The 25,034-nt window shown below is 40.6% G+C and overlaps 1 pseudogene; it reads right to left on the bottom strand.

Annotated features, from left to right (window-relative positions):
• Positions 1 to 16,662: 16,662 nt before the first annotated feature.
• On the bottom strand, positions 16,663 to 17,308 carry LOC138913402 (methionine-R-sulfoxide reductase B1-like; annotated as a pseudogene).
• Between the last annotated feature and the right edge of the window lie 7,726 nt (positions 17,309 to 25,034).

Genomic DNA, 25,034 nt, shown 5'->3' with positions numbered 1-25,034 from the left:
TAGCATGGTCTTACTCTCAATCAGCTGGGCTTGTTGACAAACAGAAAATCAACCAATTTGAGGAATTTACAAAGTTGCAAAATGTTGAGAACCCAAGACGCAAGCTTTAAATTTGCTCAGTACGATGAAAACTAGCTAAGCATAGGAGTAATCGAGAGGCAAATAGGTAGCTAAAGCCTTTAGCTGGGGACTTTTTCCCACCTCGGTACTCAGTTGAGCTAAGGAAATAGTAAGGAAATACCGAAAAAATACTAGATTTAGCGGATGAATTCCGATAAACGCCTTTAGCCTCGGCCCAAAGAATAAAATATTTGATCTTTGGCTGTGTTTGTGCAGAAGCGGTGTGCCAATAACAAATTATAAATGAAAGGAAAACCCCAAAAATCAATGGAAAACTGCCTGTAGGAGTTGCGGCAATACATATCGCCATTCCAACAGCGAATTTAAAGCGTGCGACCCAGGTCGGCTCAACGTTTTGTAATATTTTAAAATTGGCGCCAGTTGATTTGTTTGCTGAGAGTAAGACCATGCTACATGCGTTGCGGATGAACTCCTAAAACTTCGGTCATACTTAAAGATTTATAAATATTAAATACTATATATAATATTAAATATTATTATTTTTTGACTAGTAAAACTCTTAGCCGAACTGAGTTCTCCTAAAATTGTTTTTATTTTTAAAATCCAAACTATTTATTAGCTTTCAAAAGTTGAATTTTAATGTCAAGCTAACCGGTTGTGTTTATCTCGGGATCCCGTGTTTTTTAAAAATTTTATAAAATTGTTTTATAATTATATCCGTTACTCGTAGAGTAAAAGCTAGAAGGAAGCATTCCGACCCCATAAAGTATATATATTCTTGATCAGGGTCACTAGCCGAGACAATATACCCATGTCCGTCTGTCCATCTGTCCGTCTGTGTGTCTGTCCGTATGAACGCTGAGATCTCGGAAACTATAAAAGCTAGAAGATTGACATTTTGCATGCAGATTCTAGGAGTTCTTACGCAGCGCAAGTTGGTTTCAAAAGGGTGCCACGCCCCGTCTAACGCCCACAATAGCTTATATACGATTTTAAAAATTTCAATTTTTCGGAAAAGTAAAAATGCAGTTTTATTTTGTTTATTAATACCCATCGAAATGTAGATTTTTTAAATCGGACCATTCGTTACGGCGGATCAAAGTTTTTATGTGTTCTTAAGTATATACATAAAAATACTTTTTTATCCTTAAAATATACCAAAAGTTGCATGTAAAATTCAATTATTTTTTGTGGAGCGTTAGTATCGATTGTATCAAGCCATCGATGCTTCCTAAATATTAAAACCATCGATAGTAGAGCTGCAAAACTATCGATAGTGTAGTCAGTCGAATGTTTGACAGCCTTTCAGTCGACTGTTTCGATATTATCGACTAGTCGTTATTTAACATTAGAAGAAAAGTTTTTATCAATTCTATTCCAAGTAAATAATAAATAAAGCCTTAAATAGTGTTGTTTGTTTTTTTTAATCAGTCTGTATGTAAATTTAAATATACATAAAAGTCAAATTTTTAATTACTAAGAACCCATTCGTTCTTCTTTAATATTTCTATGCTTTAGCGCAGACCTTCGATCTGAAGCAATGTAACCCGCTTTGCTGAACATTCGTTCAGATTCAGTTGAGGTTGCTGGGATATGTAAATATTTCCTAGCGCAGCATTTCAAAGTTTCATATTTTGACTCCGACATCTACAAAAAGAGCAAACTCACAATATAAATTATTAATACAAAATTATGGGCAGATATTACCTCCCAATATTGTATTGGATTCTTCGCTGTAGAAATATTTATTTGCCTGAAATATTGTTTTAAGGGGTGCCCTTCCTCAACTTGTATAAATTTTTAAAGTACTGCACTTTTAGGGAATCCAAATATATCACGTTTTCCTAAGAGAGATGGTGACTGAGGCGATGACAAATTTGCTAGAAGATACCTCAAGCGTTCCTTTTTCGATTAGTTCCACTTCACGTTTAAGTTCTGCTGCTGCTTCCTCAGCGATCGATAAGGATTTGAAGCCTTCTTTTTTAAAGCACGGATCTAAAACAGTAGCTTTTTTTAATAATGGCATTTCCTCATATGATTTTAATCGGTGAACAAGACGCTCCATCAAAGACTCCATTATATTTTTCAGAAGACCACACGTTAAAGGCAATATTAACGAAATTGTCACAGAATCGTTAGCAGATATTTTTTTCGTGGCATCGTTCACTTGGCTAAATAAATCTTCAATGTCTTCCATAAACTCAATTTCCTCAGCGTTAAGCGGTTCCGGTGATTTCCGGGTACTTAGAAGAACCGTTGAAATAGCATCTTTCGTTAGTAAAATTCTATTTATCATTTTGTATGCGCTATTCCACCGCGTTGCTACTTCCTGGACTAAAGACAGGGGATGGTTTCTAAGCTGCGCGGATCGGAATTTAGCATACGCAATTGAGCTACTTTTAATAAAACCAACCACTTTTTTGCATTTAATACCACTGTGCCTAATAATAGGCCTTCCACTGTGCCAAAAAACTAACAGGTTTATTTTTGGCTTATCAAAATGTTTGAGGACTAAATATGAAGCTACCAAAGCTTTATGCTGACTCCTCTGCATTTACTGAAGACATTTTGGCTTTTACGGAGACTTGGCTGAAACCAGAGATATCTGACTCTGAAGTTTTGTCAATGTACTTTAACACCTACAGGACCGATCGCTCCCCGCGTAGGGGGGGTGGTGTTCTGATTGCCGTTACCTCTAGTTTAACATCGGAGAGGCTTAACATTCATATCCCTAACGATATTGAATTTGTTAGTGTCAAAGTTTCCATTCAATCCTTATCTATTTTTGTAACCTGCTCTTATATTCCTCCTGGCTCTGATTTAATAATTTATGAGCACCATCTGTCTGCTATTAAATCTGTTCTATCCTTTCTAAGACAGTTTTATTGTCGAGTTGTTTTAACATATTCAATTCGACGAAAAGCGCAAGCAAAGACATCGCCAAACAATTTGCCTAGTTTGTTGTTGTTTGGCCCTGTTTGCCGTTCTCTGCCGCAGTCTACCGCTCTCTGTTACATCGCTCATCTACTTGTCGCAAAGTAACGGAACTTCTGGCGCTCGCACTCAGTGGACGCTGATTCCACCTACACCTGCTCTCTTTCGTCTCTGCCGTGCTCATCTCTTCGTACTCATCGCCGCTGGATTTGCTGCTTGCTGTGATAACGCTGCTCCTCGCTACTTGCTCTCTTATCTATCGCTCTTAGTTCGGTCTGTACTCTGCGCACACAGTGGTTTAACTAGCTGCCAAAATGAGTTTGAGATGCTCTGCTAAGAAATGCGATTTCGGTGGCAACATTGCCTGCGAAACATACCTATTGTGTTGGCTTTGCGACAACTGCTCGCATGTTAAATGTGGTGGTGGTGGCCATAATGGTCGCATAGTCGATCTCTTATCCAAAAAATCTGGATTCACCTGGTCGTGTGAGGCATGCCGAGGAATTGAAATGGAAATGCGCACCTTTATGAGGGAAACACGAAATGGTTTCCAGAGGGTTCGAAAACAGTTCGCTGCCCTCAATAACGAATTCCTTTCAGTGGAGTCGCGGTTTCTTGAGCTGAAACTGCTAAGCGAATCACCAACTGAAACCAACTTGGCGTCTAACACCACTATTGCGCCCGTTGCCATAACTGCCACGCATCAACCTCTACCCGCTGCACCCGGACCTACATATAATCGGATGGATTATACCGAACCTGCCAATGGCTTAACTGAACCTGCTGCTGCCCTTCACGTTGAACCCATCTCAACCGCTGCTCCAATAACAGTAGCTCCTGTTGCTCCTGCTATTGCTAGTCCATCTGCTAGCGTACGGCGCCAAACTGGCGTTGTTTCGGGTTCCGCCCAACTGGATACTCGTAAAGCTGACGCCGCTGCTAGTACTACTGCCCCTGTGGATCCACCTCTCATGGGAGTACCGCCACCCTCACGGTCCTCGGGATCTCGTATAAGGGCTGTCAGCCCTCGCAGAGCCATTTTTGTATCCCGTCTCGTTCCTGATGCTACACCCGATGCCGTTAAAAACTATTTATGCTCTAAACTCGAAGCTACATCCGATAATTTTAGTGTAACTAAATTTAATTTTAACCATGCGCGCAAAATTTCTTCATTTAAAATATTTCTTCCACCTTCTCTATTATCACGAGCTCTTGAACCCACATTATGGCCTGAACACACGATAGTTCATGAATTTTTGCAAAAAGATTCTAACCCGAGTTCCAAAATTACCGATCCAAAAAACTAGATACCATATTCTCCATCCACTATCAAAACGTACGCAGTCTTTTGGGTAAATTGAGTCAAATTCATACTAATAGTGCTGCCTTTGACTTTGATGCCATCGCCTTAACCGAATCCTGGCTTAATTCTTCTGTCTTCGATCATGAAATTTTTATTCATAAGTTCACCACTTATAGAAGGGATCGTCCTTCTTTTGCGGGTGGGGTCCTTATAGCAGTTAAAAACGATTTTTCCTCTGAGTTGTTCCCCTACGCCAACAATGATGAAATTGAATTTATTGCAGTAAAAGTCCGCGTCGGTGCTACTTTTATTTTCCTAACTTGCTCATACATCCCTCCTTGCTCCGATATAAGCGTTTATTCAAGCCACCTTTCTGCCATTCAACTTGTGATGTCAGCCTTAGGCTGCGCTGATAGCCTCATTGTGATGGGTGACTTTAACCTTCCTCTTGTTTCATGGCTTCCTTGCGATGATACAAACTTTTTGTTACCTAACACTACTCATGATTTCATCGAAGGGATAACCGATCTTTCTCTTGGTCAAATTAACTCCGTAAAAAATATCCGCGACAGACTTCTAGACCTGAAATTTGTAAGCGATTCTTCGCTTGCAACTGTGTCGAGAGCTAACCCGATATCCCTTCCTGAAGATCCTTATCACCCAACCCTAGCTATTTCTATTGAGTTTTCCAGCCCAAGTTCAGATCCTTTAACTGCGTGCCCTGCTAAATGTTTCAGAAAAACGGATTTTAACGGTCTTAATTTACACCTGTCGGGGATCGACTGGTCATTTTTATATGCATTCCAGGATATTGATTCTGCCGTTCATGCTTTCTACGCTTCTATTCTCTCGGCCATCGATACTTTTGTTCCCGAAGTTACTAGTACTTCAACCTCCAAGCCTCCGTGGTTTACAAGGAATCTTTCTTATTTAAAAAATAAGAAATCTAGGCTATTTAAAAAATACCAAAAATCTGGATCTTTGGTTGACTTTGCTCAATATTCCTCCACCCGCTCCCAATTCCTAACTACGAATAGTCAATGTTACATGAACTATCTCTCCCAGTGCAAGGAAAACTTCCGCACTGATCCTAAGCAATTTTACTCGTTTGTTAACTCCAAACGTAAATCTAACGCATTTCCTTCGTCCCTCCGTTATCGTAATAGTGCTGAATCTTCTAATCTTGGTATATCAAACTTATTTGCTTCTTTCTTCCAGTCAACTTACTCTACACAACTCTATGTTCCCCGTTGTCCGTATCCTTATAACCTTCCTCATGCGAACAATATTTTTCTTGCATCTTTCACGGAAGGTGATGTTTTTGATGGGTTGTCTTCAATTGACAATTCATATGCAGCAGGTCCCGATATGGTTCCAAGCTGCATCTTGAAAAAATGTGCCCAAATCAAAATCACACATTTATTTAATTTATCTCTGAACCAATCCTGCATGCCAGTCATTTGGAATGAATCCTACATTATTCCTCTGCACAAAAAAGGTTCAAGGTCTGACGTTGAAAATTACCGAGGCATTGCAAAGCTTTCGGCTATTCCCAAACTGCTCGAACACCTGATCACGCACCAACTGCAACACCTCTGCAGCAGTCTTATATCTCCATCTCAGCATGGTTTCTTTAAACATCGTTCAATCACGACCAATCTCCTCGAGTTTTCTTCTATCATTAATCGAGGTTTTCAGAGCCGCTTGCAAACCGACGTAATTTTCACCGACTTTAGCAAGGCTTTTGATTCGGTTAACCACTCGATACTTCTGCTTAAGCTTTCGCACTTGGGATTTCCTCCAAATCTTTTAAAATGGATTGCGTCTTACTTGTCAAACCGTATACAACGTGTTTTGTTTAACAATGTGTTTTCAAATGTTGTCAATGTAACTTCTGGTGTTCCACAAGGTAGCCACCTGGGTCCATTACTTTTCATACTTTTTATAAATGACCTTCCCCAAGTAATTTTAAACTCCTCCATTCTCATGTATGCTGACGATGTTAAAATCTGTTTGTCTTATTCTGACTGGTATCTGCATACACGCCTTCAGCTCGACCTTGACGAATTCCAGAATTGGTGCCAAAATAATCTTCTTTTTTTGAACCATACAAAATGTAAAGTTATGACTTTTCACCGTTTCTCTCCTCATCTTGTCTCATATTCCCTCGGAAATCATACCCTTGATCGAATTTCTGTGACAAATGACCTTGGTGTTCTTTTTGATCACAAACTGTGTTTCAATAATCACATTGCAGCCATGGTAAACAAGGCCAAGGGTGTCTTAGCATTTATAAAACGATGGTCCAAGGAATTTGATGACCCGTTTACTACCAAGACTCTGTATGTATCGTTAGTGCGTCCGATTTTGGAGTATTGTTCTTGTGTTTGGAGTCCACAATACATGGAACAACAGGCTATTATTGAATCTGTTCAAAAGCAATTTTTAATTTTTGCATTGCGTAATTTAAATTGGGACTCTGGTAGATTATTGCCACCTTACCGAAGTAGGCTACAATTAATTGACATGCCTTCCTTATACCATCGACGAATTTGTAATGGCGTTATGTTTGTTCATAAGCTTCTTCTCGGTTTAGTTGATTCACAAACTCTCCTTTCCTATATTGATCTCACGGTTCCTTCAAGATTTACACGCACGTTTCGACCTTTGCGCTTGCCATTATGTAGGTCTAACTATGCTCAACACGAACCTTTTCGTGTTCTTTGCCACAATTACAATACTTTATCTGTTATCCTCTCCCCTAATGTAACTTTAAGTTCTTTACCGTGTAAAATTTACAATTACCTAAATTCAAATATGTAAATTTATTATTGTATACCGCATTTAATGCCTAATTGTTAGTTTTATTGTTCAAGTCTAAGTTAGCAGTTAATCGCTAAATAAATAAATAAATAAAAATAATCTCCCAAATATCTCTTGGTCTCTTCCCACTGACTCACTTGTCGCTACTCCTTTATCCGCCCATGATTTTGTGGATGGCCTTTTAGAATTATCGTTACAGCAAGTAAGCTTTATACGAAATTCATTAAATAGACAATTAGATCTTGTCTTTGTTTTAGATCCGCATGAAGTCACTGTATCTGGAATTGACGCACTTGTTGTACCTGAAGACCAATATCATCCAACTTTGGAATTGACAATTGGCCTCCCCTGTACTGATACCCTTTCTCCTTTAGTTCCTCAAACTAAAAGGAGATGCTTTCGTAAATGTGACTATGATAAACTAAACTACATGATTTCTCAATATAATTGGACTGATTTGTACAATTGCATGGATATTGACAGCGCAATTGAACTTTTCTATAGCGTTTTAAACACTTTTTTTGACGAATGCGTGCCTGACAGTCTTCCTCCGAAGCTAAACAGGCCTCCTTGGTTTAACAATGAGCTTCAAAGACTTAAAAATCTTAAATCCAACACTTATAAAAAGTATAAAAAAACGGGAAAGCCATCTGATTTTGCGAAATATGTTGTGGCTCGTTCAGATTTTAATGTTCTCAACAGTCATTGCTATTCCATGTATTTAAATCGATGTAAATTCGAGTTTTCAAATGATCCGAAGCAGTTTTATAACTTCGTTAATGCCAAGCGTAAGTCTTCGGCATTGCCTTCATCGGTACGTTTAAACTCAAAAGAGGCATCGTCGGATTCTGAAATTGCGGATTTATTTGCCGAATTTTTCCAAACTACTTATAGTTCGGCTGCTTGGTCAAACCCTACCTACCCTAACCACTTAAAGAGGGCTAATTGTATTTTTACCCCTGTAATTACCGAAAGTTCTCTTTTAAAGGATTTAGCAACAACAACGCCAACGTATTCTCCCGGTCCTGATGGACTCCCTGGGAGTGTGCTTAAGTTTTGTGCTTCAACCATTTGTAAACCGATTCTTAAACTTATTCATTTGTCTATTTCATCATCAGTTTTTCCAACTATCTGGAAGGACTCTTTCATTATTCCACTCCACAAAAAGGGTGCGAAGGCGGATGCCCAGAATTATAGAGGCATTTCTAAATTGTCGGCAATTCCTAAAGCATTTGAATGTATTATTACTTCTCATTTGCAGCATTTATGTTCCTCGCTAATATCACCATGTCAGCATGGTTTTGTTAAGCGAAGATCGACCACCACCAACCTTCTTGAACTATCATCTATTGTAATAAATGGATATAAGAATAACATGCAGACTGACGTTATATATACAGATTTTAGTAAGGCCTTTGACTCTGTTAACCACTCTCTCCTTTTATTCAAATTAGATCAGCTTGGGTTCCCATGTAATCTATTAACTTGGATTTCAAGTTACTTGAATGGTAGGACTCAGAGGGTTATATTTAAGAGCGCTGTTTCTAAAATGATCAACGTGACATCTGGAGTTCCTCAAGGTAGTCATTTAGGCCCTTTGCTGTTTACTTTGTTTATTAACGATCTTCCCTCTATCGTAGCTCATTCTCGTGTACTAATGTACGCTGACGATGTTAAGCTTTGTCTATCATATAAAGATGTAGGGTCCGGTTTCAACTTACAGTCAGATATTGATTGTTTTCAGGGATGGTGTGAGTACAACCTTTTAAATCTGAACTGCCTTAAATGCAACGTTATGACTTTTTATAGGGGCACTCCTACGTTTGTTAGTTATTCTCTTAAAAATACACCACTCGACCGTATATATTAAATTAACGATTTAGGTGTTCTTCTCGACCCAAAACTTAAATTTGATGGCCACATAATGGCCACTGTCAATAAAGCTATGAGTGTTTTTGGGTTTATAAAGCGTTGGTCAAAGGAATTTGATGACCCTTATACAACCAGATTATTATTTACCTCCCTTGTCCGTCCCATTTTGGAATATTGTTCTTCAGTTTGGAGTCCACAATATCAAGTGCACATCGACCGTATTGAGTCGGTGCAAAAAAAATTTCTTCTTTTTGCCCTTCGTAGTTTGAACTGGGATCAAAACGTAAGGCTACCTTCCTACCAGAGTAGATTACTATTGCTTAATTTACCTACACTTGAAAACCGTAGAATAATGCTTGGTACTATTTTTATGCAAAATCTTATAAGCGGTGATATTGATTCCGTAGAACTGGTAAACCGTTTAACTTTTAATGTTCCCGTTAGACTAACACGAAATTATTACCCTCTTAATTTGCCTCGATGTACATCAAATTTTACTCTGCATGAGCCTTTTCGTGTTCTATGTAAAAATTATAACAATCTTTATCATTTAATTTGCACTTCAACATCTATCCCCGTATTAAAAACTAAAATTTTATCTCATTTGCTTCAATCTTAGTTGTAGTATTTGTAGTATTTGGTTTCATGTCTTTTCCTCGCGAACTCGCATTTTTGCCCTAATTGATAAAGGGTCCCGCGCGTAACAAGCACGTGCTTGGTATCGTTGAGCCACTTGTTTGTACTGCTCGTAGTGCATCGACGTCCATCATATATATAATAATGTCCTTCAGGGAATAATGCTTTAAAACGTCTTGCATAACTAAGTTCAGGGTATGAGCAAAACATGGCAAATTTAATTTCTGCAAAATCGTACAAGCCTTTTTCATGCTCTGAGCATTATCAGTAACAACGGCTACAACCTTCTCCCGAATGTTCAACTCATCAAGTACCTTGTTAATTGAATCTGCAATATTTTGACCCGAATGATTGGTGTCATTAATCAATGGCAAGTGCATAAACCCGTTGATCTTAGTTTGTCCTTTAATATAAAATGGCAAGTAACGGTTGAATAATTAACATTGGCCCTTGATGTCCAACCGTCTGACGTTATTGAGCAGTAATTTACACATTTGAAAAGATTTTGAAGACGTTCCTTGCATTTTTCATATGACGTCATTAGACACACGTTATGCAAGGCGGTTCTGCTAGGCAATTTGTTTTTCGGGTCCAAAATGCTCACCAATTTTTTAAATCCGGTTTCTTCTACAATCAGAAAAGGTTGCATGTCTGATACAATTAAGTTCATCACAGCGTTGTCAATTTCAATCTTCCGGGGAGAGTCCTGCTCTTAGTGCGAGGGTGTAGTACTCTCGCTTATTTCCGGCTCAAGCAAAGACTAATCTTCGCAGCAAGCATACTTCTTTCTGAGATGATCCCTTAGGTTTGAGGTGTTGTTGCTGGGGTTATATTGCTTGTTGCACAAAAGACATTTTGCGGTCGTCTTGTCGATTTTTAGGAACCTCTTCCAAACATCGGAAGCTCTCTTTCTTGAGAGTCTACTCGTAACCAAATTAGTAGATTATGCTGATTAAATAATTTAGTTATACTTACCATTTTCTTTGGAAACAGCTAAAAACTTCTCCATTTTAAATGAAAATAATTTCAAAAGATTGTTTTGATTTTATAAATAAATATTAGAGTTAAACTATTTAAATGAGCTATAAATGGTACTTGATTTAAAAAAAAATCGATAGTAGTCGACTGAAAATCGACTGAACAATCGCAAAGCATACTAACGACTTGTAGTCGACTTCAGTCGATCTTTTGTCAGCTCTAATCGATAGTATCGATAGTGCTATCGATTTTTTACCAACCCTACTTCGCACTCCCTTTAGCTGAGTAACGGGTATCTGATAGTCGGGGCACCCGACTATAGCGTTCTCTCTTGTTTTTTTTATCTCTTGGTTCTGTTTTGGACTTCACGTCATGTAGCTTGTTCTTTCGTACTTGGACTTCATTTACGCATCGCGTTTGCCGGCCTCGTCTGCATTGGCTGGCGCTGCTGGTCGTTATCATGTCTGATCAAGATATTAGTGTCCCTCTATGTTGTTATGTTATGAATGTGGATAGCTGCGATGGTCCTTTGTCTCCCAATCTATTTATAACTGATAACGGCTTTGCCCTCTTATCTGATGATGACCCTAATGATCGTATGGACACCCAATAACGTCCAGCAACTGCTGGAATTTCCCAAAATTCAAAGGGTATTTTTAGTTCTCCTATTTCTTCGACCTAAATATGAACCACGTCCGCCCGCCTTTGTAATAAAGGTTGTTACTAATGTCAAGCACCTTATGAATCTGATCAAGGCTGCCAAAACCAATATAATATTTTAGATTTTTGACCCTTCTACAGTGAGAGTTTCCCCTTTAATGACGACCCAATAGTTCAACATCTCTTGTGAAGTAATAATATACCGTTTAGTTCCTGGCAGTTAAAAAGTGATCGATCTTTTAGGGTCGTCGTTAAAGACCTACATTCGTCTATTGATCCTGAAGATATTCAGGCTCATTTAGGCGCCGCTGGGCACGTTGTCCGAAATGTTTATAACGGGTAAGAACAATGATCACAGACCCAATATTTTCTTTGTTGAGCTAGAGTCTTCGCCAAATAATGTCAAAGTCTACGACATTAAGTCATTGGCTTATTGTTCAATTACTATAGTCCCTCCTGAACGCCGAGATGAAGTTGTTAGGTGTTATAGTTGGCAGGATTTTGGACACACAAAAACATACTATTTTAGGTCCCTTAAATGTGCAAAATGTGGTGATGATAATGAGTTTCGAAGCCCTGTTTGCCCTACTACGTTTCAGGATCAATTTAAGTGCATTAATTGCGGTTCTAACCACAGTGTAGGCTACCGCAAATGACCAGCTTTTCAAGAAGCAATGGCTCGTCGCAAATCTGGAACAATAAAAAAACAACCAACAATTAAGTTTGTACCTGCCCCTCTGCCTGCTCAAAGTGCTTGGGGCCCAGCTTTACATTCCCAGTCTACTAAATCTAGCACTTCCAAGTCATTCCATCGCGTTCCTGAGCCTCCTCCGCCTAGTGCTGGCTTTGAAATACTTATCTCCCGTATTGACCAGATGATGTCAATGATGATGAAAATGATGGAGCTTCTTATGAACCAGTTTACCGGCAGTTCGCCTTCTGATGCGTTTAAGAACAGGAGACATGTCTAGTTTAGGCATTCGTTTCTCATTTTGGAACGCCAAAAGTGTCAAATTAGAGCACTATCTTACAGCTAATTTCATTGATGTGATGCTTATTAACAAAACGCATTTCAACAGCCGCTCACATTTCAGAATTTGTATACCCTTGCAGAGGGTATTATAATTTCAGTCAGATGTTTGCAACGCAGTGAAGGAGACGTTTCCGTCCACATAAAGTATATATATTCTTGATCAGCATCAATAGCCGAGTCCATCTAGCCATGTCCGTCTGTCCGTTTCTATGCGAACTAGTCCTTCAGTTTTAAAGATATCGCGATGAAACTTTCCCAAAAGTCTTCATACATATGTCGGAACGAGCCGGATCGGACCACTATATCTTATGCCATAGGAATAATTAACAAAATAATAGAAAAAAATGTATAGAAAGTAGGCTTTTTGATCTTTGACAATGTAAAAACAACATTTTAGGTAGGCATACCTGCAAGGGAGGAGGTGTTGCTATTTTAAGCCCTCTCACTTGCAGTACTCCCCTAACAGTACAAGGACTTGGGAGACATCGTGATTGCTCTACCTACTGCCCCCCACCCCATCTTCTTAATGGACTGCTCAAGATGTCGGACAAATTTTTAGCGAATTTTCAAACCGTTTTATCATAGCTGTAGATTGGAATGCTCATAATCAATTTCAAAAAACTTCACCAAGAGGTGTTAGATCATGTTGGGGCGGCGGCTTGATCTTAGAAGCGATGATGAGTCCCAGGAAAAGCGGATGAATTTCCGCGCAGAAATTGTAACGAAAAACACGATGGAAAAACTTCAAGGTTTTGCGCGACGTGCGGCTGTTTATTTGACACTTGAAAATATAACTAATTACATGAAGCTTAACTTAGCGGCTCCAGAGCGGAGCGTAGAGTTGCGGGAGAGTTGGAGAGGGAGAGCCAAGGGCAGTGCGAGCGAGCGAGATGTGGACATCTGGAGAAAACTGCCGCTCGACACTGCCTCTCGAAATTAGACGCCCTTTTGGTGTGAACATTCTCCCCCCCCCGTAGCAAAACATCAGGAGAAGTATCTGCAGGATAGCGGGAGCGATCGTCCAAGTGTAGAAGAGTGTGGTGGTTCTTCCCACACTTCTGGCAGCAATTTCCACTGCGGCACGAGTCCTGGGAATGATCGTGGGCCAAGCAATTAAAGCAGTACTTATGTTTATGTACTTCATGGATCCTTTTCTGGGCGCCAAGTCGTAGAAAACGGTGGCATTTCCGTAGCGGATGGATTTTTTGGCAGACTCGGCATTGGTAGGATTTAATACCTCGGGAACGTCTGTCATCCAAGGCGGGATATGGAACCCAATAATCGGAAGAATTATCTGTAGGATAGACCCTTGTAATCGGGTCGGGATCAGAAATTCGGTTAATCCCATGAACGTTGGAAACACGCGCTGAGAAAGACGAAATTCTGTGTGGGATTGAGGCTGACACTGGCCCTGGAGGTTTGGATGGAATCGAAGTAATTGTAGAATTGTTGCTTGGATGCAACAGCGTATGATGCCGACTTTGGCAAGTAAAACAACTGTGATGTAGGCTGAACGATCATTTACCCGCATTTGGAGAAAGCGTGGACATATACGCACGGGGTGTTTTTCTTTTAAACACAGATCGCAGCCTTTGGGTATTGGAAGTACTCTCGTGGTGAAGGACTTTATATTTGGAAGTTCTGCTAATCGAGCTGGGACTTTGGACGGAACTTGGAGTGAACTAGCAGACTGGATGCTATTGACGGCCTCTAGTGTTCGGTGGCGCTCAGTCAAAAAAGAATCTAGCTCTAGCCAAGTGGGAATTTCGGCTTTATTTTGAATGGATTGCTCCCATAATGAGAGCGTGAGCTTTGGTAGCTTTGTAGAGCAAATGTAGACTAGAATAGGGTCCCAATTCTCAATTTGAATGCCGGATAGTTCTAAGGCAGTTAAACATCCTTGAATCGTGTGTTGAAGTTCCTTGAAGGCTGCCCCAGACTCTTGTGCCATGGATTGCACATTGAACAATGTTTTTAGGTGGCTGTTCACCTGAAATCGCTTGTTTTCGAAACGCTCAGTTAGACTTGTCCAAGCTGAACGGAAGCCATCATTGGTGAGTGGGGACTTGGAAACTATAGAATGAGCTTCGCCACTAGTTTTGGCATTTAAATGGTACAGCTTTTCAACAGGCGTCAGACTCGGATTGTCTATATAGATCGCCGTGAAAAGGTCCCGGAAAGTCGGCCAGCGAAGATAATTGCCTGAGAAAATCTCCGTATCGATCGGAGGAAGGTGACAGCCAAACGAAATGTAGTCTTGGGGAGACGATGCTGGAGGTTGAGATGATTTGGGGGAGCCCTGTTGTATTTGCTCGAGGATCTGAGCAGCAAATCTTTCGTATATGGAATACGTTTCGTTATATTTCGCCTTCAGGATGGATTTGGTGTCTGCGGCGCTGTCACCCGCAGCCACAATGCACTCGGAGCATGTGTCATATGCATCATTCACCTTTTGCCATAAGGAACTGACATGCTCGCGACGGATTTTAGATGCGGATAACGTTGGTGTGGGTGCACCCGGATAGTTTAAAGTGGCTTCAAAATGGCTCAGAGTGTCAGCTGTGACAATAAATTTATTAAGGGCGGTTTTTGCTTGAGAAGCCATTACGGACAGGAGTTTAAAATTTATTGCGAAATCGTTTACACGGAAATTATTGCGAATTGGAATTTAGGAACCAATTGAAAGTTCGTAGGGATATACGGTCACACTGTATTGTGTGGAGGAAACTGTATGGCGATTTGAAATAATTTCGAAAATAAGTATTTAAGTGTATGCACAAAATAAATAATTATTAAATTATGCAAAGGGAAAATATGGTCACACTGGTGCACGGATAGGAAAAAAAAATATTAATTGTTTAACAATATTTAAATTCGGATTTATGGTCGTTTTTTTTTTGTAATAATTATTGTAAGCCCTTGACCCACTGTGCGCTGCCGAATACTTGGAGAGTACGTAGCTGTGTGTATGTATGTATGTGGCTAGCTAACAGCTGGATATTGTAAGTCGCCAATTGCGGGAGTTCTGGAGACTTTTTGCGAATAGCGGAACAGCTTTGAAATGCAAAATATGTTTGCTGGATTTTATTGAAACAATTAGCTCAAAAATGTATGTAGATGAAGTGGACTGTATTTTGGAATATGAATGTAAAAATATATGCACGCAGCAGGAAACACAGTAAAATCACAAAAGCTGCCAATTTCGGCGGATCACTTTGATTTTGAAATATTCACTGTGGCTGGACTATATATTTTTTTACACACACTTGGAGTTTTTAGGAATATTTTTATTTATAATTGAAATAATTTGGCACTATGGACTTGCAACTTTGCACGGAATTTTTTGAAGTGTACGGCATAAGGGAATGGAAAAAATGCCGCACAAACAAAAGGAATGGAATAATATATTAAATGCTGTTGCGTCGGATTAAAATCGCTTTTCGATTTAGACAAGAAATCATACAACAAATTGAACGAAATGGGGTTCGAACAACTGGCTGTATGACCGGCAAATAATAACAATTGGAAATGGAACTTAGCTGCAGCGGTTCAAGCCACCGTAGGCGCTGGAGATAATATTCGGAAGAATGGAAGTCCGGTAGAAGGATCAAATGTTGGGGCGGCGGCTTGATCGTAGAAGCGATGATGAGTCCCAGGAAAAGCGGATGAATTTCCGCGCAGAAATTGTAACGAAAAACACGATGGAAAAACTTCGGGGTTTTGCGCGACGTGCGGCTGTTTATTTGACACTTGAAAATATAACTAATTACATGAAGCTTAACTTAGCGGCTCCAGAGCGGAGCGTAGAGTTGCGGGAGAGTTGGAGAGGGAGAGCCAAGGGCAGTGCGAGCGAGCGAGATGTGGACATCTGGAGAAAACTGCCGCTCGACACTGCCTCTCGAAATTAGACGCCCTTTTGGCGTAAACAGATCATATTACGTTTTTAAGTCTGCAAGTCTTAGCTATGCTAAGTCGAAATCCAACGGCAATTGATTTTGCTATTTACAAGGGTTTTTTTTTTTTTTGTAAAAAACACACGTTTATTTAGGGCGCTCAGTTTAAACTTAGTAATGTGTTGAATGTGGTACAGAGTATTCGGTTTTGTATGATTTAACAAACAAATTTTGAGGCAAAACATTAGCTATTTACACAAACAGAGGGGCACACGTGGAATTTTTGGGGGGCGATTGACTGACTACGAGCTAAAATTGGCCACACTTGCGTAAAGTTAGAAAGTACACGTAGAAAAATTCTTAACAGCAACGAGACATTGAGGTTGGGATTTTCCGCTTCTCCGCTTTTCCGTAGACGGTTGATAGTTGACCTTGGGAACGCGCTTTCCTTATTGCTGGGCAATGGGCGCCGCGGTGGGCGTGGCCACGGGAGGTGGCGGGATCTGCGGTCACGAACTCAATGGAGGCGGAATTGATGCAGTAGCGCTTGCGGGTCGGTTTCGTACCATCCTCGAAGACGTGACCCATGTGGGCGTTGCAGCGGGCGCAGCGGACCTCGGTGCGTGTACGTTCTGGTATGCTGGCATCGCGGTGCAGGGTGACCTTGCCCTTGTCGAGGACGTCGTTGAAGGCCGGCCATCCGCATCCCGAGTCATATTTGGTGTCCGAGCTAAAGAGATCCTGGTGGCAAACGACGCCCTTCTCGTAATGCTTGTTGTAGCAACCTGTGAAGGGGCGCTCGGTGCCCGCCTCCTGGGTAACCTGATACTGCATCGGGGTCAGGCGCTTGCGCAGCTCCTCCCTGTTCACCGTAACCTTCTCGCTCTTGTTATCCATAGTCGCTTGCCCGGAATACTTCTTTGCCGGATTGTCGCTGTCTTGACGTGAATCTGCTGAATAGCACCTGAAATGATGCTGCTTGGCTTCTATTTTTGGCCTTTTGTTTATGAATGCGCCAAGCGAAGCTGACGAAAACAAGCGTGCGTCGCGATGTTACGCAGCGGCGGTGGAAAATTAAAAGTGATACAAAAAAGCTGCTTGGTAAACAGCTATTTATTTAATTATTTATTTATTTATTTATCTATCGACAATGGATAAATCCTTATCTGGCTACATCTTACTACAATTGATAAACTCAAATCTATTAACGAAAATTAATTAAAAAATATTCCCTAAGGATTTGCCTTAACAATTCCTTCTTGGCCCCCCATCTGAATCTAATGCTTGTAGGGAAGGAATTAAACATTCTGAGAGCCCTTAGTAATGGCTCGTTGCGAACATAATTCGTCCCAAAATCACGTTCCAGAAATGGTAACAAGGTACGAAGATTCCTGGCAGGAGCATTAAAGTTAATGCATCCCAACAGGCAAGGACCATCGATATTACCTACCAGTAGATCATCAAGGAAAAGAAGGTCTGCACTTGCACGGCGAGCCTTGAAGGAACAAGTGTGAAGCAGGGAACACTGGCTACCATAGTGCGGAGCCGGATCAGTACAATGCAAGGATTGCAATGCTAACTTTAAAAACTTTTTCTGCAACCTCTCAATCCTATTGATCTGGACACTTCCTGAGGGATTCCAAATAAAGGATGCATATTCGACCCTGGAACGGACAAACGCAGAGTATACAGATAATCTGGATTACGGATAAGACCGTGTTTCGCTTAACAAAGCCGAACATTGCATATGCTTTTGGTAATATAAGATTAAGATGTTCATTAAATAGAAATTTGTCATCAAATAATACCCCCAGATCAACTATTTTATTCAAAATAGAGAGAGGGTGGTTGTTAATGAGATAAGTGGATGGGATGGCTACAGGACGTTTTGCATAACGAACGATGTGAAGGTTTAAAGGCAAACTATTCTTGGAACACTAACTAAAGATACTATCTAGGTCTGATTGAAGCAATGTCGAATCATTTATGGTACTGACATTAAAGAAGGAAGTTAGAAAATTTGATACATTCACAAATGTCATTTATAAAAATAATAAAAAGGTAAAGAGCTACCCTGAGGAAGTCCTGATGTCGCTTTATAGGGATGGGATAAAACACCACCTATTTCAACATGATAGCGTCGGTTATCGAAACACGATGCTGTCCAATTAGGATACGAGGAGTGAAAGCCTAGTTTAGAAAGTTTAGCCTTAAGGGCGGAGTGAGACACCTTGTCAAAAGCTTTGGCAAAATCTGCGTAAATCGTGTCCATCTGTGAGTGATCCTCAAATGCATGTACACAGTGACTTGAAAAAATTGCCAAGTTGGTCGTCGTAGATCGACCAAGCATGAAGCCATGTTGGTTGGGTTCTATATAAGGCCTTATTAAGAACGATAATTTTCTGAAAATTATTCTTTCGTACAATTTAGCAATGTTGCCGATTTTATCAATCGGCCTATAATTCGAAATATCAAATTTACTTCCTCATTTATGGACCGGCATAACTCTCGAAATTTTCCATCTTATTGGAAATCTACCCTGAGACAAAAAAGAGGAAAACAAGATCTGCAGAGGTAGGTATAGACTGTCAATTCTTAAGGAAGAATGAAGAAATTCCATCGATGTCTAGCCTTGGGGAATCATCAAAATAACTGATTGCTTCAAAAATGTCATCATACAATATGTACAGACCCAGTGTTGCAAATTTCTGGAATTGAATTTAAAGTTTCTTGATCATACCAATCATTGGAAGGTTTAATGTTTGAGGAAAAATACGCAGCAAACAAATTGGCGATATCGGCCTCAGTGGAAGCAACAATATCACCATAAGACATATTTGCAGGTATAGATGAATGTGATTTTTTAGAGTTAACAAGGCGCCAAAACGCCTTAGGGTTGTCCTTCAAGCTATGCTCAACTTCACAAATGTATTGGTTATAAAGAAATTTATTGAGAAACTCAAACTCATGTTTATGCTGCCTGTATATTTCACCATATGCTGGGTTATGTGTTTCAGAAAATTTCTTGTAATATTTATACCCTTGTAGAGGGTATTATAATTTCAGTCAGATGTTTGCAACGCAGTGAAAGAGACGTTTCCGACCACATAAAGTATATATAGCTAATAGCCGAGTCTATCTAGCCATGTCCGTCTGTCCGTTTCTATGCGAACTAGTCTCTCAGTTTTAAAGCTATCGCGATGAAACTTTCCCGAAAGTCTTCTTTCTATTGCAGGTAGTACATATGTCGGAGCGAGCCAGATCGGACCACTATATCTTAAGGAATATTCAAACAAATATAAGAAAATTCATTGTAACTTTGTAGGAAGTAGGCGTTTTGATTCTTGACTACTTTAAAACAAAATTGAAATAGAATCCCTTAGGGAACTCAAACTAGAGGGATCAAATATGTATCTAGGATTAGAATCAACAAATAGCAGAAAGCTATAAAATTCAATGTTAAAGCACAAGGTTTTGTGATGCACAACAAAATTCGAAATGGTAAATTCAGCAAGAGTTACGTTGGAATGAACAATGGAAATAATGAAGATTAAATCAAGAAGCTTATGCAAATCATTTAAAGTATTATTCATTTGGGTGAGGCCCATACTAAAACAGTCATCAATGACAATTATTTCATGTGAATGATGCACGTTTCCGGGCACAATAGCAGCTGCTTGTGGGTCACACGTCCAGACAACAGACCTGAGGATGAAGTCTCCTGCCCCACATATGCCATCAGAGTCCTCCAAGCTGGCATGGATGTTCGATATGTTGTCTAGGTGAGCCTGGTAAAGTCCAGAATCCTTGACCGGAGGAATATAGGAAGCCACAATCGATATCCTCCCGGATGAGCCAGACACCGTAACCGCCAATCATTAAGAAGTCGAATTTTCATACAACAGAATTTACGGCTAACAGCCACTATAACGCTACCTCCTCTCTCGCACTGCATTCTGCCGAAGTCTCTATCCTTACGAAATACTTGATATATTTTAGGATCGAAGAATTCATTCAAACTAAAGTTAGAATTTAACCAAGTTTCAACCAGTATGATTATGTCATAATTACTGTTGGAAGTATTCATAAAGACAGATTGCGTTTTAGTTCTCATGCCGGATATATTTTGAAAGTATATTTTCAGGCTATTATTTGCTGAATGATGGCTGTTTGAATTTGCAGCAGACAAGCCACTAGCAGGTTGCCAGTCGACGCATGTTATTGAAGAGAAACTCTCAACATCCCGATTAGATGTCAGCCTTGCATGATCATAAGTACTATGAAGTACCTTGCGCAACGTATCCGTACGTACTTTTATGGGCAGGTTAAGATCAATGTAGAATGATGAACAGAGAGCGCCAATCCAAAGAGAGCGCTATTAGGGAGAGTAACTATTGGACGATGCGAGCATAAAGAACGCAATAGATACAGAAGAATCTGAAGCAGCTCACGATGAACTGTTTCTCTTTAGTAGAAACTGAGCTTCATGACATCTGGTTGTTGTGTATAGGGTAGTAAAGCGAAACAAAGGGCCGAATGTAACGTCAATGTCAGTGACATCGACTATTGGGGATTTTTCGATTCACCTTTAGAAGGAGTCGAAGTACGCAACGGTCCTCCTTCTCTCCTCCTTCTTGGATCTCTCTCTATAAATGAACTGGCTCACTTTTACTGATTGTGGCCAAACTGCATCACTGAAAAACGTTTGGTAATGCTGCTCCGGTACTCCAAGTTTGAAATTTATGAATTCTAACGTGTTAATATCCACATCTTTTTTAGTTAAAGAATTGCAGATATTTATTTCTTCATTAACGCTCAGCTTTTCAGCAACATATTTACACAGCGCCCCTGGCTGTGTTTACTGGAAATGTGCCGATGTGCAGAAGACGTTTGCTTGGTAGAGCTTCGAATAGAACACAAGGAGGAGCCAAACCAATAGCGTGCATTTTGCTATTGTTGTTGTTCTTGCGATTCTTGTTGCGCTTCTTTTCCACCACTTTCGTTGGTAGAACGGGATCGTGGTTTGAAAAAGGGTTAACTTGATTTGATGTTGATGCAACTGGCGCTGGGATAAGAGGCTTATCCACCCTCCGCTGGTTGGTTTTCACGCTTGTCATAGAAGGTTCCGGGAAGGCTTTCAGAATTTTGCTTTTAAAGTTGAATAAAGACTTTTAAGATCACTGAGTTCTTTCATAATTTCCTCCGTCTTGGAATGCGAGTCATTGCTCACAACGCAAATGTCACACTGCCAAAAAGGTTTAGGCATGGCAGTTTAAAGTTTGATTGCATCCTCTGGCAAATCAACACAAGCTGTGTGGAACTTGCGGCGACAAAGAGAGGAACGACGAACTGCATCAAAACCGCGAATCTGTGCAGCTGTGACTTCATCCTTGCACTCCGCGCACGAATTAGAAGACAAAGCGAAAAAATACGTCTGGTCGACACGAGCGCTGATCAGAGAATCTCGTCCAACTTTTCGACTATACATGAATTTCATGAACATAGTTCTGATCACATCGCGGTTGAAATAATTGTATGCGCTTCTACTTCGCCCTGATTAACAACACCAAGGCTGATGAATCTGCTGATCTGAACTGTCCTCTGGATATTTATACAGCTGTTAGTGACCTGACTCTAAAGATTAAATCTGCCGCTGCCGCACTCACTGCTAACGGTAATCACTCTGCTGTTCCACAGCAAAATAATGCCCTTTTAAACAGCCAAATAAGGCAGAAGAGGTCACTCCGGCGCCGCTGGATGCAAACTCGTCATCCGCAAGACTTAGCAATATTTAAAAGAGATTATACATTGTTAAGGAAAGCACTTTATGAAGCTAAATCCGAATATTTCATCCGGAAACTTAGTGCCATCGACCCGGATGCTGATCGGGGACTCGAGTTGTGAAAATGCACTCGCGGGCTTAAACGGCAGCCCCTCCAGAAGTTTCCCTTGCTTCGATCGCACGGTACTTGGGCAAATAATGATGATGAAAAAGATAAGGAATTCGATGATTCTTTGGAGGAAAGATTTAAGCCTTTTGAATTGGTCACATCTTAAGAGACTGCTGTTACTAAAGCTTTTGATGATGTTCCCTCTGGTCCTGCTTATCCAATTTCGCTTATTGATGAAGAAGTGGACTGTCGATCACGGCGAAAACCCGGCTCTGCAAAGCAACATTGATAGGTCAAGACTCGTCTCCCATACAAACAAACTTGCTTTCACACTTTCCAGACCTATGAACAGAAGAAGACTAAAAAGAAAATTGGATACTTGGACGGCATACTTGTGGGAAACTCACGCATAGACTGCAATACTGCTCAATTTTTGTAATGAGTGTTTTTTTTATTTACTACTTTTTATTAATTTTTATGCTCCCCCAGAGATTTAATCAAGAAAAACTTATACAATTATTTTGCCTCACTTAGTATTTAATTTAGTATTAGTTAGTAGCCAGTTAAGGTTTTTTTACTGTTGGCGAATAAAGAAATAAATAAATAAATTTTTAGCATGGGTGAAAGTGAATTGCGATTCACATAAGGGCCAATACTCGACCCAACAAAAAGTCGTCCAAAACAAAAAACTTCATATGAAAAAAACATCAAGAAATTGTATTTATATAACCGCAATTTTGATTTCATGGGCGGAAAGTACTCATCGAAATAAACTAAAACCCATTTGGGTTTCTCTGTCTTAACTCGCATTCACCTATTATAGCGAGTTAAAGATTTACATACTAAATTTATTTGTAACGGCCATATCTTGTTAAAATTTCACTATCAAGTCTTCATTGATTATGTAGCTATGAGCCCAAGGAACTAAGTTGACAAATGACTCTTGCGCACCTAGTACCTAGTGCACCTGGCGCATTAAAAAAAATGTTCGCTCATTTTTAGATTTTTAATGCGCTAGGTGCACTTCTTCGCAAGAGTCATTGGGTCTTTCCACAGAGCTCTATCCACCGTCTACCATCCGTTGAACGGATGGTCCGTAAGGTTTTGCCGTTCCGAAAATTTCCCAGTTAGTCCGCCATCCAATTTTGACGGACTTTGACGGGCTCTTTTATGCAATAGTTAGGCGATGATTTCTCGGTGCAACTCTGAATTCTTCTTCTTGACAGTGATAATTGGAACATTCACAGCGAAAATGTAAACAAAAATGACAGTGAACATTTGAAAAATGGATGGCGCTGAACAAACAGGTATGCACAAAAAAAGTTATTTTAATTTTTAATTAGTCATTGTAATTCATTTTTAAGTTGATATTACGCGAACCAACACCGGCAAGCTGAGGTGGACTGCGGAGATGGAGCTCCTGCTGATCGATGATTGGCAGGAGAACATCGAGCAGTTGCGAAGCAACCGCAAAAATGTCCATATTTATATGGAGATGGCCCAGACCATGATGGAGACTGGAGAATACAAGGACGTAAGGACAAAAGTTGAGAACCTGACCAAGAAGTACAGGTAACTTTTATTTGCAACCGTCGTTAATATATTCTAAAAAAATAAGGTGGGGCCAAGTGGTGGCGCTCCATCTTCTTGGCAGCACTACGAGTCCCTTCACTCTTTCCTGGGTGCATTCCGCATCCACAACACTGAGAAGTCCAACTTGGAGAACGAGAGTATGTCCCCAGACTTAATTTATAGTTTTCAAATAACTAATCTTATGTCTTTACTGCAGACTGGAATGAATACTTTGTGGAGACATTGGAGGTGGATCCCGAGGACAATGAAGCCTCCATCTGCAGCGGAAGCCAACGCTCAGGACAGGCTGGAGGAGCAGCGAGCGCAGACTGAAATAATGTCTAGAATGGCAGACAGCCAAGGCTGATTTGTTGGAGCTCTTGAGGCGTCAAAACAACAACTAAAACAATCAGAAATAGATAATAAAACTAGAATAAAACAAAATCAAACATTTATTTATTTATATTTTGACAATATTGGGCGATAGCTGATCTTACTCTTTCAGCAGGCTGGCTGAAATCTGCAGACATATTAGTACCTATCGAAATGTAGAAGAAATTTTTTAAATCGGACCATTCTTTAAAAAGTTACGGCGGATTAAAGTTTTAGCTGAGTAACGGGTATCTGATAGTCGGAACACCCGACTATAGCGTTCTCTCTTGTTTTAATTACCTTGGTGATTTATAAAAAATTAAAAAGTAAAACCAATATACTGTAGCACAGCAGTGGATCGGCCTGGCTGCAACTTGGGCCGTCATCCGCCGGAGGCGCGAATCCCTGGTGTTCGCTGTGGCTGCTGAGTACCAACCTGTCGACGGGCGTGTCGAGCGGCGTTCTGGCTGACTCTGGCCAGGACCGTGGCCGCTTTCAAGGCCGGGGGGTCATGGGCGGTGTCTAAGGGGTCTCGGCCGGCGAAGGTACCCGAGGTCGCTAGCGTGTTAGCGTGGATACTCAGCGATGGTAGCGAGGTTCGAGTTCGTGTGTCGTTTTGTTGTCGTCTGTGGCTATGGCGGTGGCTAGGCGTGGTCACTTTGGCGTGGTGTACCCTAAGGAGTTAAACACCCCCCACCGATGGGGAGGGTTGTGGGGCGTTGGCGCTGGGGTCCCAGGCTCAAGTGGCCCCACTGAATCTCCTTGTCGTAGCAAGGGTTCCGCGGCTTATTTTAGTTTTGCATTTCCGGATCAGCCGTCAGTGGCGCTCGGGTGTCTCGGGCTTGGTGAGGTTCTAGGGTGGTTTCGTGGATCCCCTTGGCGTCTTCTTCGGGGTCCTCTGTGGTCTGGTCCCCTTGAAAGGGTTTCAAGTCGGCTAGACTTGGGTTGCGACGCTTGCGCGTCCCTCGAAGTTGAACTCTGACGAT

Source organism: Drosophila takahashii, chromosome 3R, assembly GCF_030179915.1.
Source record: "Drosophila takahashii strain IR98-3 E-12201 chromosome 3R, DtakHiC1v2, whole genome shotgun sequence".
In the NCBI taxonomy this organism is placed as follows: Eukaryota; Metazoa; Arthropoda; class Insecta; order Diptera; family Drosophilidae; genus Drosophila; species Drosophila takahashii.
This window is presented reverse-complemented; position numbering and strand designations above follow the sequence as displayed.